A 16722-nucleotide genomic window follows, 5' to 3' on the forward strand; every position below is an offset into this window, starting at 1 on the left:
GCAAACCTAAAGGACAAATGAATTTCCCTGATTCCCTAATGAGAGTTTCCCCAAAATAGGAGAAATTATTTTTTACTGCCAAAAAAAGGGCCCCTTTTGACAAATTACAAAACAGATTTTACTAAACTCAGGGATAACTAACTGTAGTAAAATCATGGCTGTGTAAATAAAAGCAAAAAAGAATGAACGTACAATTCTGCTACCCAGAGATAGCAACTAGTAACGTTTTGATAAAAAGGAGCCCTGGTGGTGCAGTGGTGAAGAGCTCAGCTGCTTAACCGAAAGGTTTGTGGTTCAAATCCACCAGCCACTCAACGGGATAAAGATGGGGCAGCCCTGGATACCCTATGGGACAGTTTTACTTTGTCCTATATGGTGGTTGTGAGTTGGAATGGACTTGAAGACAATGGGTTTCTGTTTTCTCACTTTTTTTTGTTTTCTTTCAACATTTTGGTATCCTTCCTTTTCATCTTTCTGCGCTACATTTAAAAACATAATCAGGACCACTCTGCATTCCAAATGCTATCCTTTGGTTTTCTGCTCTGCTGAGACCATTGTAACATCAGCATTTTCAATGTTACCACAGAATCTTTTATAAACATTTTCACTGGTTTCAGGAGATTTCATGAGTTGGTTTTGTCATAATTGTCTTAACCGTTTTCCTTTGCTGAACTCCCCCAAAAGGCTTTTAAGCTGTCAAGACCAGAGAAGATTTCTAGACACACAACCCCAACGACGAGGCGTGCCTATGGTAACGAATTGGGCCATTTTGAGGAACTAGCTACATCACTAACTTCTCACCATAAGTGAGAAATATCCTGGGTCCTACCCTTCAAATGCCAACAGACCACATGTCCAACGATGTGTGAAACCTAAATACCAGTAGTTTGGGTCAACAATTACAGCAACTCCTCTAAGGTAAATAAAATCATTTTCTCCACAGCCCTGGCCACCCACAGCGAGCACAGGAAGAGCACAGATACCTCCCACCTTTGCAGCACGTGTTAGAATGAAAACCCAGAGCACAGATGTGAGCACCTTCTCTGTCCCTATACTGTTTATTTCCAAAAATCACTATTCCATCACCACTTAACTGCCATTTATGGCTAACTGCACCATAAAGGCTACTTTTTAAGTAATGCATCATGTTAATTACGCTTTCTTTCAAAAAAAGAGGAGAAGCAGAAAGGCAAGGGTTATGCAGGAAACAAAAATGTAGATCTTGTTTATAGTCACAGAATGTAATATTAAAGTCAGCACAATTATCAAAGCTCACTCAGTACCCTCATACACATGCATGTCCCTCACCTTAAGATGTGAAATTCAGTGCCCTGCTATTCAATTTAAGAATGGTGGTATGGTCTTAAGAAACAACACATAAGCTACCTTTACATTTCCCACAGTTTAAAAAAAAAAAAACATGAATTCTTGTTTTAAGCAGTTAAAGGTTAAGTAAAAACAAGACAGCATTTATAAATTTCTAGGCACAGTAGCTGGAGCTTTGAAAATCTTCACTGCTCCTGTTAAAATAAGATTGAGAAGAAGGAAAAAAAAAATTACTTCAAGTTGAAAGTTAGGCAGAAAAAATGGGCTTTGACACAAAAGAGCTTGGCCTGAATTCTAATTCATCCCCAAGAATGGGGGATAATACCATGTTCTTTTGGGTATTAAATAAAATGTTGGACCTACAACTCCAAGCACCCTCTTTGGCATATTAAAAGAAAAAACAAAAAAAAACCCATTGCCTTCGAGTCGATTCCCATTCATAGTGACCCTGTAGGACAGAGTAGAGCTGCCACATAGAGTTTCCCAGGAGCACCTGGTGGATTTGAACTACCGACCTTTTGGTTAGCAGCCCTAGCTCTTAACCACTACCCAGCAGGGTTTCCATCTTTGGCATATGGCAGTATGAAATACATTATAATACAAATTCAGTATCATTAACAACAACAAAGCCCAAACTTCAAGAAGGAAGGTGTCAGGCAGCCAAAATGTACTAACAATATGAGTATAAATAATCATAAATAATAGAGTAAGGGCCTAGAGGTCAACAAATTGAGGACTTTTTTTTTTTTTAATGCTTATGAAACTTATTAAGAACTGGGGAGGAAAAGAACACCTTTCTTAGTCTTCTTTCGTGCTTTATCCTGGGGCAATCTGCACAACTTAGAGTCCTCACACACACTTTGTACATTTCCCAACAACTGCAGAGCCAGGTTCCCGGCCCCCACACCACCACTGCTTTATCCACGGCTGTGGCAGCTTCCTGCCCATCACTCAGCCCAGGTCATTTCTCAATGACCCTCATCAACCCTGATTGTATTATGCATCCAGAAACTCCTAATTCATGTCTCAAAGAGCTCAGGGACAAGTCAACCCGACACTGAATGCACAATAAAAAAAAAAAAACACTGGGCTAGGAGGCAACTTCTTTTAGCCTTGGTTTTCTTATATGCCAAATGGGATGACACTACCTACTTTATAGAGTTATGGCAAGAATTAAATAAGATGATGTACTTAGGCACTTAGCACTGAGTCTGGCCCACAGTAAGCACTCAATAGACAGTAGTTGCTATTTTATTTTCACGAGGACATGGTGGTGTGGTGGTAGAATTCTCACCTCCCATGCAGGAGACCTGGTTTGATCCCAGCCCAACGCGCCTCGTGCTCACCCACCACCCTTCTGTCAATGGCGTTCTGCATGTTGCTATGATTGTGAGCAGTTTCAGTGGGGCTTCCAGACTATGACAGGCTAGGAGGAAAGGCCTGCTGATCTACTTCAACAATCAGTCAATGAAAACCCTGTGGATCACAATGGTCTGATCTGCAACCAATCACAAAGACACTGCAGGACTGGGCAGCATTTTATTCTGTTGTGATGGAGTCACCATGAGTCGGAGGCTGATTTGACAGCAAACCCCCAAAAAAACCAAACCCACTGCCGTCGAGTCAATTCCGACACATAGCGACCCTATAGGACAGAGTAGAACTGCCCCAATTTGACAGCAGCTAACAATAATTTTATTATTTTTATTTCTATGAATTTTGCCTTGTCCTGTCTCGTTTGCCTCTTTTTAACTGATTTCCTTCTTCTGACTTGGGCTATCTGCCCTATAATCAATAAGATTTAAGACATCTTGAAGGAGAAAGAAAAATTTTGTGGGGGGGGTTGAAGGAGAAAGGAGCTTCCCAAATGTAGTGTTTAACCAAGGTGAGACAATTTTAACCAAGACAAGGAAAATACTATCATGATAGAAAAATAATCAAAATAGTAAGGGTGAGTTTCACACTGGACGCTATGACAAGTATCGCACCAAGACGGATACACATCATCGGCGGGCATTACACTGAGCTGTTCTTCTCTCACAATAAATTTACAAGATCATCCTTTCAATTTGTTAAACAGTCCTAGACACAGGCACTTTGTTTGCCTGGCGCATAAAAGAAATTCAATAAATATTTGAATGAGTGAACGAATAAAAGAATGACTATGCCGAAAGAGTAAATAAACTTATTCAAAATTGTGAGACAGAGTTGTATTTATCCTTCTGTTTACAAGGTTAAAGTAAGTTTTAGAATATTTCTATCCTAATAAAGGTATCAACTCAAACTTTCTGTTGGAGACAATGTATAATTTTGTGTAATAGATACAAGAGCTCAAATACAGTTTTGGAAATTTATGGATATTTGCATGCATTCATGATTGCTGATTGCCCAAAGGCAGCTATTATGTCAAGACAAATTATTGGCTTTCACAATAGTATAATGAACAGAGCTATAATTCATGTTCATTTGCAAAGTTCTCCCCTAGTTATTGTTAGATTTAACACAGTTATAGCCAGATACTCCATTATGATTATAAGCTGCTTTCCTTTTTTTTTTTTTTTAAAAAAAAAGGAAAGAGATAAGTTACTTGCTAAGCAACCAATGGGTAAACACTTCTAATCAGCCATCTTGGTGACCTCAACAACAGAACGTGCAATTATTTCAGCCTCAAGGCTGACAGATCATATTTTCTATTTGATCATTTGCATCAGCTTTCCAGTAGTCAGTCCAACATTTTGTGCCTAAGTAGAAAATTACTACATGTAGTGAGTTTTCTTGGCAAGGAAGATGAGGGATCCAACCAAAAGAGACATTCAGCCTGGTATGTCTAAAAAGCCACGTTACCAGAGTCAAAAGTGAGAACTCACCAGTGAATTTTACTCCTTGAGCATGTTTACCTGTAACAGTAACAGCCTGACTAGGAAGGAGGCTGAGTATGAGTAAGAATGATTTGAGGCTGGAAAATATGCAGAACGCTTTCCTTGTGTGTCCCTAAGCCAGCTCCAAAGATGACCCCAAAAGAGGTAGTTTCGTAACTGTTTTCACCAATGTTGTTATTGCAAAACGAAGTAGTAACAACACCCAACAGAGCGTGCATGTGTATATGTCTATACTTTTACATATTATTTACATATATATATATTTACATAAGTTATACATATATACATGACTTTTCTGGTAACCCTATTAAAAAAAAAAAAGAAAAGAAAAATATGGCATGTAATTCAGTCGTACTTCAAGACCAACAGTCTTTCTCTCACCGGACTTTAGGAATCATCCCATGTATTTTCCTTTCCTCTGGAGCTATGGAAACCCTGGTGGCATAGTGATTAAGTGCTATGGCTGCTAACCAAGAGGTTGAATCCGCCAGACACTCCTTGGAAACTCTATGGGGCAGTTCTACTCTGTTCTATAGGGTCGCTATGAGTCGGAATCGACCTGATGGCAGTGGGTTCAGTTCAGGTCTGGAGCTATAGTTGAACTATTCCTAGAAAAGCATTGACTTGCTTATAGATGCTTTGTAGACTGTATTTTTTTTCTTTCTCTTTTGTTTCCCTCCTTCCATTTCTTTCTTTCTTCTTTCTTTTCCTTTCTTTCCTTCTTCCCTTCCCTTCCTTCTTTCTTCCTTAATTCCTACCTTTTTTTTTTTTTCTGACTTGGGAACACATCAAAATTTGAAGAGAAAAAAAATTCAAGCATAAAAATACAGTCACAACCAATTCTTTTCAACTAGTTAGCAAACCTGGTCCTCCTCATTGGGACAATTAGAGCCGAAAGAAGAATCTAGTTTCAAAGTGCAGCTGCTCATTTGAAGTGGGATAAAATAAGCATGGTTAATTTTATCAGTGAGAAAATGGTGATGAATGGTACAGAAAATAAAGATATCCTTAAAGCTAGACTTAAAAAAAAAGAAAAGAAAAATTGTTTTAACTCAAGAAGGTCATCAATCTGGATACATTATCCTGAGAATTTTTCAAATCAAGAGACAAGTTTTCAGGAAATCTTAAGTTACTAAAAATGAAAAGTATGCCTTGGAGACCAGTTTAAATAAAAGTCATCGTAGTCGCATGGGCAACTCTAAACCCCATGACATCCAGCTACAGAGGAATCTATAGGAGACCACTGGAATCCCAACCCATGCAATTATCTTCTTTATAAAGCACAGAAAAACGGTAACAAAGGTCTCTACACTTTTATTAATAAAAAATCACTGTGGATTGTGATAAAACTTAAATTCTCATGCCCTAGAATATTAATTTAAAGACTAAAACAAACCAACGATCGTTAAAACTATGCCCAATACTGGAGGTCACACAAGTATGTTCGCTTTGGAAAAATTCGTTGGGTAGAACAAATTTAAAGTGTACACTTCTCTGAAGGGATGCTATGCTTCAATCAAGAAAGAAATGATGCTCAAACTTCCTCTGACTTAAGAAATTTTCTTCCTAGGTACATTTTTAAAATAATATGAGAACACAAGACAACAAATCTACTAATCCTTAACTGAAAAAAAAAAATTGTAAGCTATTATGGGGTTTTTATGGGTTTAAGCTATTACAGAACATTAGTTTCTCTTTTTGGTTTATTATGCTTAAGTCTTCTCTTTTGACAGAAACAAATTCTACATTCTCATATTTTAACGTCCCAGTCATCACATTTGACCCTTCCTATCTCTCTCTCTTTGTTCCATGTGAAGGACGCCAAATTTAATACCTCTCCAAGTAGTCAAAGATCACCATTTGTTATTAAGCACCTACACTTGGTTGGTGTATCACTATAACTGATCGGGTTTTTCTTTTGGAAAGCAGGCTTCACACTTAAACAAAGTGCATAATCAGCAGTATAGCTGTCCGCCGCCTTATGGAGTTTTATCAATAATGCAGTTAATAAACAGATGTTTTGTGAATAACCACACTGCGTTATAGGTTATCTAACAACTTGTACCTTGCCTTTGACTTGCATCTTAAAAATTCATGAATTAAGAAAATCTTAGTGGTAGGGGCATGGGAAAATAGAGCATTCTCATTTATCACCAAAAACTACTTGGAGTTGCATATGTGACTACTTTTGAAGACAGCAATTACTACTGTTGTGCTACATCATTTATTTTCAAGGAAATAATAAGTAGAGGGATCACAAAATGACTTCTGGATACTGCTTAAAGAGCCAATAATGATATATATTTCATACTGGTCACTAAAAAAATGGTCAACTGATTTTTTTTTTTTTCTTTTAATGATGTAAACCATTTTCTGTTGCCAACTGCCTGAAAAGCTTCAGGTTGCTTTATACTTTCCAACTATCACCGACTGGCACTTATTCTTACAGTTAGCACAAGTTGTCACTAATGACAGAAAGTGATTAGCAATCGCTTGCTACAGGACACGAGATAGTCTTAAAACCCTCATTTACCCCTACTGAACCAATATCTTAGCTCATTCTACAGGACGTGAGTGGGTATTTCTCTAGCAACTAACATAGGTAAAAATACGGGCCTTAGCTGGAAAGAATACGACAAATTTGGTCACAATGGAAAATGAAAGGAAGCACCCTAATACTAACTCAAGGCACTTCAGCTAGAGAAAAACAGCCTGCATCCCATAACATTTTATGATACCAAATGAGATGCGGGCAAAGTAATTTCACTTATGTGATTCACTTAAGAGCAATGCAAATGCAATCTCGCTGATTACATTTAAAACAAAAGAGGGAATCTGCTTATTTATAGAGCAGACCCATAATGCAAAAATCATGCTACCCCCCACCTGGTGTGGAACAAAAAGGAAACAATCTGGCTGAAGACCTTTTTATCTCCACAGAAAGAAAAATGATGTTAATGCGAAGCCCAGGTTGACCCAAAACGTGTAATCGTGTGGCTTCTCAGTGCCCTCAATAAAAAACAGGGTCCACTCTGTGAGTACTCTTAGCTGAGGTGTCCAGCCCACAGGCAAACAGGCCCAGTGGTTTGTTTTTGAGATAGTCATAAGAAGTACGCAGTAAGCACGTTCATCTGTTTTTAATTGTAAACCTTCATTTATCTGTGTGTGATGGTATGTGCATGCATCACACACATTTGTATACAGACAAAATAGATGTGTGATTTCCACAGCCAAATGTAGACTGCTACAACCAATATATTCATTAGCTGGGCCCCCAACAGTGCATATTTTATTCACTTCTCTGCCTAGTCAGTTGGGGTCTTGAGCATTCCAGAGCTACTAATTTTATTCATCATCAAAAAGTAGTGTTTCTTGAGATAACTTTCCTATTACGAAGTTCAACAGTTAGAACCACATCTGAACGCTGCTGCCAAATGCCATCTCAGAACTTCCCAGAAAAGCAGTACAGCTGGGAGAATTCTACTTTCTGTAATGCTCGATTTTTAGAGTTCTAACAGGTAAAACTGGCTCACAACCAGCAACTGAAGCGATGCCCAGCTGCCAGCAACTGCACCCACATTCTAGACATCTGGCTAAAGCCTTATTCATAGCTAGGTCTGCAGCACCCTAGGCAAAGAAAATCAGCACCAAAGCCAACTTGGGCCCAGCTGCAGTTTTAACATACAGAAGTATAATGTGATACCTCACACCTGCCACAGAGCATTTTCCAAGAGGGAAACTGCATGTGGCTGGATATACTCCTTGTGGAGTGACTTGTGGCCACGGGGTTTCTCAATCCTAATGAAGACACACCTCGATGGTTTACCAAGTGATGCCAACACCAATTATGGAGTACAGAGGCAATTTTCTGTGCAATAATACAACTTCTTTTTGATCGAAGACATTATTTCCAAATAGTAACCTCTGCAAATTTCTCAAACATTGAGATGCCTTGGAAGTTGCCTTTGATGTCTGATATTTAATTGTAGCCACGGCTCAAAGCTGTACTCAAATTAGACCTTACGAAATTTATTGTGTTGAAGCATCCAAATCTTCTATCTTCGTGTCTTCAACTGGACAAGACTAGAAGCATATAGGTTTGCTCATTTCCCCTCAGTGCAAGCAGCAGGCCAGAAATCATCTAACTTCTTTGGAATGTAAGTCATTATTCAAGCCCACCACATATGGCCACACAGCTCTCAACTCCCACATCCCAGCAAAAATGCAATTGCTGGCCAAGGGTACACAGTCTCTGAGTAGGAAAAGATAGTCGTTTCTGGAGCCCTTAGGGCCCGAAGATGCTGCCAGACCTGAAAGCAACCAAGGGACACAAGAGTGGTAAGAACAGGAGGAGGTACTCAGAAATAAAAGCAAAGTGTGATACCCCAAGGCAGAAAATAGCTGTTCCTGCCTGCTTTAGACTGCTTTCCATCCTAGCATACCTCCTACAGGGAGACTTTACTCATGTTTGGGAGAAGACTTAGACCTGAAGACCCTTTGATTACCCTAGGGATGTCTACAGAGGAAAATTAGGAAATAAAATTAGAAAACAGTTTATTAGAATTAAGTCAGATAGGCAAAAAAGCCTTATTTTCGGCATGTTTTTAAAGAAAATCTTCCTCCCTTCTCCTATCCAGTTAGCATTTATTACCGGCCGCAAATTGTAAGCTCCTTAAGCATCGAGACTCATTAAAGATCACAGAAACAAACACTGTACTGGAAAACACCAGTCCTGTGTGACCCTGAGCAGGTCCATCAGCCTCTCTGGGCTGCTGACTACCCATATGTAAAATTCCCTACTTCTGTTTTTCCCACAGTGAGCACAGAACACAAGTATCAAAAAATACACCTTGATAACCTATTAATAAGAATTCATACATGATTATTTAAGCAAATATATTTTAGTTTATTATACCAATTTTCAGGTGCATTTGATTGTCTCCCTAAATAGGCAAAATACCCCTAGCAGACAAGGACTGGGTAGGTTTAAAGCTCTATGTTACTCTGATTCCTAGACCCAAGAAGACATTCATTCATTCATGTGTTCCTTCAATAACTGTTCATCTATTGTGCCCAGGGATGGATTATCCAAAAGCAAGGTACACATGGGCTTACCTATGCTTACTTAGTAATCTGCGGTGCACAATTTCACGTATCTTTCACCACATCAAAGATGTGGTGAAACCTATGTGAAATTTAATTTGTGCCAGGCACTTTGCTATGCCCTGGGGATAAAATGATAAGCAAAACAGCCATGATCCCTACCCCCATGTTACTTCCAATAAATGGTTCTTAACTGAAATATTTTCAATGTACAAACTTCCCCAGGCCTCTCACTCCTCTTGCTCATTTTCTCCCTAAACTGTAGATGGGTTTCCAAGACTCTGATCAAGCCAAACAACTCTTTCCTTATTCAAGTATTTTAGATTGAGTTTCTCATTTCCAAATAAAGGTGCCGTTGTTGTTGTTAGGTACTGTCGAGTCGGTTCTGATGCGCAGTGACCCAATAGGACAGAGTAGAACTGCCCATAGTGTTTCCAAGGAGTGGCTGGTGGATTTAAACTGCCGACTTTTTGGCTAGCAGCCCAGCTCTTAGCCACTACGCCACCAGGGCTCCAGTAAAGTTATTAAACCAAACCAAATCAAACCAAACCCACAGCCATCGAGTTGATTCCAACTAAAAGCGACCCTGTAGGACAGAGTAGAACTGCCCCATAGAGTTTCCAAGGAGCGGCTGGTGGATTTGAACTGCCTACCTTTTGGTTAACAGCCAAACTCTTAACCACTACACCACCAGGGCTCCAGTAAAGGTGTTAGAACCAAAAAAACCAAACCCACTGCCGTGGAGTCGATTCCGGCTCATGGCGACCCTATAGGACAGAGTAGAACTGCCCTGTGGAGTTTCCAAGGAGTACCTGGCGGATTTGAACTGCCGACCTTTTGGTTAGCAGCTGTAGCACTTAACCACTATGCCACCAGGGTTTCCAAAAGGTGTTAGAGGACTGTAAAATCCCAAAGGCAGTTTCAACACCAAATGATGTGAGCTTCCAGCAAACCATCCTTAAGATACTGATGAGTGAGTGACCGGAAGTGGAAGGGGTATGTTCAGCAAACCACGAGGAGGAACAGTGCAGCAAGGAAGGTGGACAATAACTAAAAAAAAAAAAAAAAAAACTAGTGCTTAGGAAAACATTAACAGCAGGAATGGCTCTGTAAAGAGAATGAGAACATTTTGAGTACAGAAGAGAATTTACTGTAAGGGCAAAATGACAAAAAGACATAGACAATAAAGATCATTCTATCTGATCTATCGAAGATGTATTTTATTACCGAGTCCGTGGGTACTGCAGAGGATTCAAGATCAGCTAGCATAAACCTTACCTTTACAGAGCTTACAGTCTAGAAAGGCAAATATTGAAATCTACGACTATCCCCTTACATTTGCGAATGTAAATTTCAAACTGGAGGTGCTGAAAAGTTTGTAGGTTTAACCCACATGAGATTGTTTAAAGCTGCCCTTTTGATCTTTCTCCCATATGTTCTTTTTTCTGGGACTAGGCTCCGAGAAACAACTGGAGAAAAGAAGATGTTAGAGTCCCTTTCTTTTACGCTGGTGAGAGGAAAGCTTCTTTCTTATAATTTTGTAATCTTTTCTCAAGATCTCATGGCTATTTCACTGAGTCATATGGGCCAGAAAATTACACATCTACTAAAGACCTGGCCATCTGTTTCTGTAAAGATTGTTGCTGTTGTTAGGTGCCGTCAAGTCACTTCCAACTCATAGTGATTCCATGTGACAGAGTAAAACTGCCTCCTAGAGTCTTCTTGGCTGTAATCTTTACAGGCGCAGATGGCCAGGTCTTTCCCCTGTGGAGCCGCTGGGTGGGTTCGAACTGCCAACCTTTTGATTAGCAGTCGAATTACAGCCTAGAAAACCCTATGGGGCAGTTCTACTCTGTCACATGAGGTCGCTATGAATTGAAATCGACTCAACAGCACCTAACAACAACAATATCAACTAAATGTTTTATATTTTTAATGGTGTTCCCCAATAGACTCCAAATAATTATTCCCTGACTCTGCCTGCCCTCAGTCTTCATGGGTACATGTCCACTCAAACACACATATGCTCATGAATTCAGCCTCTGGATGTTCCATACCTCATAGTCCCCAGCTGCACTGGAAGGTCTTCTAAGAAATGTCTGACAATTACGACGCTAATAACATCAACAAGAGCAAGCACTTCTAGAGGACTTAGTATGCCCAGGAAGCATCCCAGGCACCACACATAAATCAACAGATTTAACATTCTATGAGGTAGGTACTATTTTTCACCCTCACTTACAGATGAAAACACATAGAGGATACGTTAACTTTCCCATGGTCACACAGATAGTAAGAGGCAGATCAAGGTTCAAACTTTGGCAGTCTGGCTCTAGGGCCATGTTCTTAAACTCTACCCTCTATTGTTTCTCTGCCTTCTCAAACAATGAAGCTCAAGAATAGACACTTAGGCATTTTTTAAAAAAAAAAAAAATTAAAGGCTTCTGTGTTAAAAAATGTGTTCAAACATAGCAATGATTGTGAGGATGGCACGGAACCAGGCAATGTTTTGTTCTGTTATACATGAGGTCACCCACACAGCCGACTGGATGGCACCTAAGAATAACATGTTAAACTTGACTATATTTGCTTAATTTCTTGAGCATTCACACTTATTTTTAAATCTAATCAAAAGACCAAAAGGAGAGACAGATTGATTGGAACAAATGCACCCAGTTCGATGTCCAATGCATTCATGGCCCCCTAATCTGACTCCTCATGTGAGCAAACAAGACACATAAATCTAGGTAGGCTGCTTGTTCACATAAACAATTCAGAACCTTATCGTGCCTCTCTGAACTGACTCCAATTCATCAAAAATGTAGGAGCAGGTTATATATGGCACTCTCCATTAACTGAAACACACCAATAAATTTCCAAAATGTAGGACTCAGCACAAAAAAAAAAAAAAAGGAGAAAACGGGTGGAGAAATCCCCATGTATATTGTGGAACTCGATGCAGCCCGTGTCTCCTCTATGCAGTCTGGAATCATGCATAATGCAACACCGCAACTGCTAACAGCAGGCACGCACCAGATAATTTACACTTGTTTTTATAGACACCAGGAACTGATCTTTGAAGCTGTCCCTAATGAGATTCCGTTTGGCCCTAACAGCATCCTGAGAGAGTGTTCCGGTTTTCTACTTAGCATCCGCATCCGGTGCATATTTATAATGCAGAATACAAGCTCATTTAAGTGCACATGTGGATTTTGGTGTCTTCCCTATTTTAAAGAAAGATTTTCGTATACTAAGGAGCACTGACTCCTCAATTACTAAACCATACTTTCCTAAACAATGTCACTGCCAGTCTCTAAAGGTACTTACCAGAGAAGCAGACCCATCAAAGGGCCTCTACCTTCAGGGCAAAAAGCTCCACCAACTCTAACCCGCACTCAAGTCCAGAGACTCAATTAGGTCCTCAGCCGAAGGGCATCTCCAGAAAACCTAATTACACAACACCTTCCTTAGCAGAGACAGCATGAGGAAAGTTAGGTAGAAAACATGAAGTCAGTCGCCTAAATTAAAAACTTCCTGCCCCCAAAGAATCTGCAGTGCAAACTTCTCTTTCTTATTATCCTCCTTCTTTTAAGTTCTGCCCCATGCAAAAGTCTTTCTTAACCCTGGCACTTTAAAGCAGGGTTTCTTCCTGATCATGTGGGTTTCAGAGAATTTATACTTTAGGCCTTGGGTAGGGCAAACAGTTAACACCCTTGGCTGCTAATCAAAAAGTTGGAGGCTCGAGTCCACCCAGCGGCACCTTGGATGAAAGGCTTTCCAAACAATCAGCCATTAAAAACCCTGGAGAGCACAGTTCTATCCTGACACTTTTGGGTCGCCATGAGTCAGTTACAACTTGGGGGCAATTGGCAGTGATGGCGGATAGTTTAGTCACCCGTAATTAGAACTCTGTTACATACTTATTTTGAGTTTCATTAGTTTCACCTTTAAATCAATTTTTTGAAAAAGGGTTTCTATCACCGTAACACCAGTGTTGTTACTGTTGTTGTCGTGTGCCATCCAGTCAATTCCAACTCACACTGACCCTGTATGACAGAATAAGTAGAACTGCCTCATAGGGTTTTCTAGGCTGTAACCTTTATGGCAGCAGATCTCCAGGACTTTTCTCCCATGGAACAGCTGGTGGGTTCCAACCACCAAACTTATGATTAGCAGTCAAGTACTTAACCATTGCACCACCAGAGCTCCTTTGATGGTGTTGTCTAAATTTAACCCAAATCCCGTATTTCTGCCAAAGAGCTGTTCTAAAGAGCTTTAAGAGTTTACTATTAAAAAAAAAAAAGATAGAAAGTAAGTTAAAAAACAGGCAAATGGAATAAAGTTGGTTTGCCTTCTGCAAAATGCGTAATTTCCATGATGGCAGATGACCCCATTTTGGTGGTCTTCATTTCAGGTACACTACGAATATTAGGGGCAGTTTTCAGTCAGACTTCTGATAAGTGGGCTAAAATATATCCTAGTTAATTTCACACTCCTAACCAATAACTGTTGGCTCAAAATAGGATCAATAAACAAGCATTTTACAGGGATTTCAAACAATACACTTTCTAATGCTTTAGTTAGGGAACAACATGGTAAATTCAAATCTTTAGGTTCAAGTTCAAAGTGGAGCTTTTATACTTTTCCCATGTTAGAAATAAGAGTCTACTACTATCAAGTAAGAGTCAACCAAAGGCAGGACAGATCATAGCATTAGTGTAGGAGTATCAGAAATACTCACTCTGAGCTTCATCCAGCTCCATCCTGAAAAAAACACGGGAGACTTAGATAAGTTACCCTTTTTATGCCAAGTGTACCGTCAAGTCTAAATATATGCTCTCAGAATGAATGAATGCTTACAATAACGGTGCACGAACTTCCTGGGGTAGCACATGCTAATCCCTTGAATATTTGCCATCTCGACTTTCATTCATTCATTCAACAGATATTTGTCGAGTGCCTAGAATGTGCCTAGCACCTTAATAGGTGCTGTAGATACAGATGAGGATGGGGGAAGAAGTACTGCTTTCAAAGAGCTTGTAGCCTATGGAAGACTGACATTTCACAAACTATTAGCTAAATACATTTATGAGAAGTACAACCAAGGGCAAGCATCACTCATATGTACTTTGAGTAGATATAAGGCAGACATCTATTCCAGAGAGAAAGGTAGGGGCTTTCCTAAAGTGACAAAAGTAGGGGAGAGAAACAGTGTTCTGGAGAAGGATGTCAATATCATTCAGAGCCTCAAAGTTTAGGGCAATGGGCCAGCCTGCTGCTCGCTCTGTCCCCTCAGTACCTCTCCACTTGAAAAAAAAAAAAAATTAGGAAGGATACCTAGAAAACTGAGCTTAACATGCATCTTCCCTTCACTGTCAGCACTGAACTCAGGCCGGATTGAAGGCCTTGGGAAAAATCAGTGGTCAGATCACCGAAGCTGGCACTAAGTGTTGCCAAATGTCTGGCTGGCACCAATGTACAGACTAAATTGTCCATAAAAACCTCACTGTAGTCTTGCTCCTCTCAAAGGAAATCATTTTGTGATCAGCAATGAGGCTTACCCAGAGGCCAGTCTTAGGGGGAGGCCTTTAATTTTGAGCTTAACTCAATTGCACAGTTTAGGGCAAGAGTTTCATGTCTCAGATGTGCAGTCAGGTAATCTGATCCCACCAGAGTTTTAATGGCTTCTCAAAAATCCAGAGTGTTAAATCCTTTTCCCAGCCTCCCCCAGAACAATCCTAGGGTGCTTTTTTCCTAACCCCCTCCCCCCGCCAGTGTCTTATTCTCACACTCAAACAGTTACAAAGTCTGAGATACTCATTTCATACTCTTCAAATCTGACTGTAATCCAAGCACACGCTACAATTTCAGGAGAAAGCAGCATTCCTGGGAGTTACAGGGTCCCAGGCAGCATGCAGGGATCTGAGATAAGTGTTTATTAAGTCTGTGCCCCTAGCTATCAGGAGGCTAACCCAGACTCAATCCCTCCCTCCCAGTGTGGGAATCCCTTGGGAGACAGCACAATTCTAAAAACTTTAAAATTTAACGACAGCTAAGAAAACTACAGTGATGCTAGGTCATCGGCCACCATTAAAACTCTGCAGAAGCTCAAATGTTAATGCTTATAGCAGCAATAATGATAAACAGTATTATCAATAATAATTGCTACTGTGCCTTGAGCACTTAGGTGCTGGGCTAAGTGCTTTACAAATGCATCATCTAATTTAATCTTCACAATTACCTTTTGACTCATATACTATAATCCCCACTTTAAGGAGAATATTAGTAGGGAATATAAGAGAACACATAGGGGAACAGTGAAATCTAGATAAACATTCTTTTTCCTGGAACTTTCCAATGCCTTTATTTTTTTAATATTTTTTTTAACGTGCCCAGATTTCTGCTTAGTAGCAACCACTACTTCACTGCCGCACTCTCCCCTCCGAAACACATGCATTCATTCTCCCTCCTCATCTCCCTCTCTCAGGTTCTTTTGTTTCCAGCTTTTTATTAAGAAAGTCAGGTAGCTGTGGCTCCTGGAGCCCTCGGTAAGGCCCCTCGCAAAGCAGCACTGTTCTTCGTAAGGTGGCACAACCTTCCCTGCAGAGTGTGAGAGCGTGAGTGAAACCCACTAATGGCCAGAAAGCTCATTTCAGTTCTACACTTGACAAAATAAACACCTCATAAAGGCAGGTAAGCAGAAGCTACTTTTCACTCTGGACTGCTCTGTTTTAATAACCTTTTAAAAGGAGGAACCAACTGATGAAGGGAACAGGCCCTCCCCCACACAAAACCCAACTGTGGCCTAAAGAGATGGCCATAAAAGTAGACTCCTTTATGTAAAGTGAAATTCCTTTTCTCCTCAAATGGGGGTGCCTCTCACTTATACAGACCATCACCGAACTGCAAAGGTTCTTTCACTGCAAATCCTGGCTACATTAGCACAATCTAATTGAAGCTGGTCTGAAAAAAAACAGGGCACTTGATTTCCCTGAAACCAATTCCCAACAAGAGTCATTTTTTCTCTTTTGTCCACAGAAAATGAAGCTCCACTTACATGTTGGAGGAAATATTTCAAAACATTCCCTTTTTTCTCAAAGTGCAGAATTTATGGTAACAGATAATTAACAACAAATGACAAACAATCGGAGCACTAAAGGTCCCAGTATGGTTGCCAAGATGATGGTATCAAATTCCAAGATAAACAGTGGAGCGTGCCGACTGCCATTAACATCGTGGCGGGGTTGAGATGGAGAGATGCAAAACAGACGAGCCATCCACCACTGAGGGGCACAATGTGGAGCAAACAACCTCCCACAGTGTTATTATTTCCCTCCTGAATTCTCAGGGGGGGTCAGTGGGAGAGAGGCTAGGTCAGGACTCACACTACTGTACAGAACAGGATACCCAGAGC

At 40.2% G+C, this 16722-nt stretch overlaps 1 protein-coding gene across 7 annotated transcripts in view; it reads right to left on the reverse strand.

Moving 5' to 3' along the window:
- Positions 1-16722, reverse strand: part of MPPED2 (metallophosphoesterase domain containing 2) — a 199608-nt gene that overhangs the window by 166179 nt on the left and 16707 nt on the right. Inside the window, exon 2 of one of the 7 annotated variants that reach the window (XM_049890784.1) lies at positions 14050-14072. The exons of the other annotated variants lie outside the window; for them this stretch is intronic. The gene's annotated coding sequence lies outside the window, so the exon portion shown is untranslated. The remainder of the gene's footprint in view (positions 1-14049; positions 14073-16722) is intronic. 7 annotated transcript variants of the gene reach the window in all.

The sequence above is a fragment of the Elephas maximus genome, chromosome 7, assembly GCF_024166365.1.
Source record: "Elephas maximus indicus isolate mEleMax1 chromosome 7, mEleMax1 primary haplotype, whole genome shotgun sequence".
In the NCBI taxonomy this organism is placed as follows: Eukaryota; Metazoa; Chordata; class Mammalia; order Proboscidea; family Elephantidae; genus Elephas; species Elephas maximus.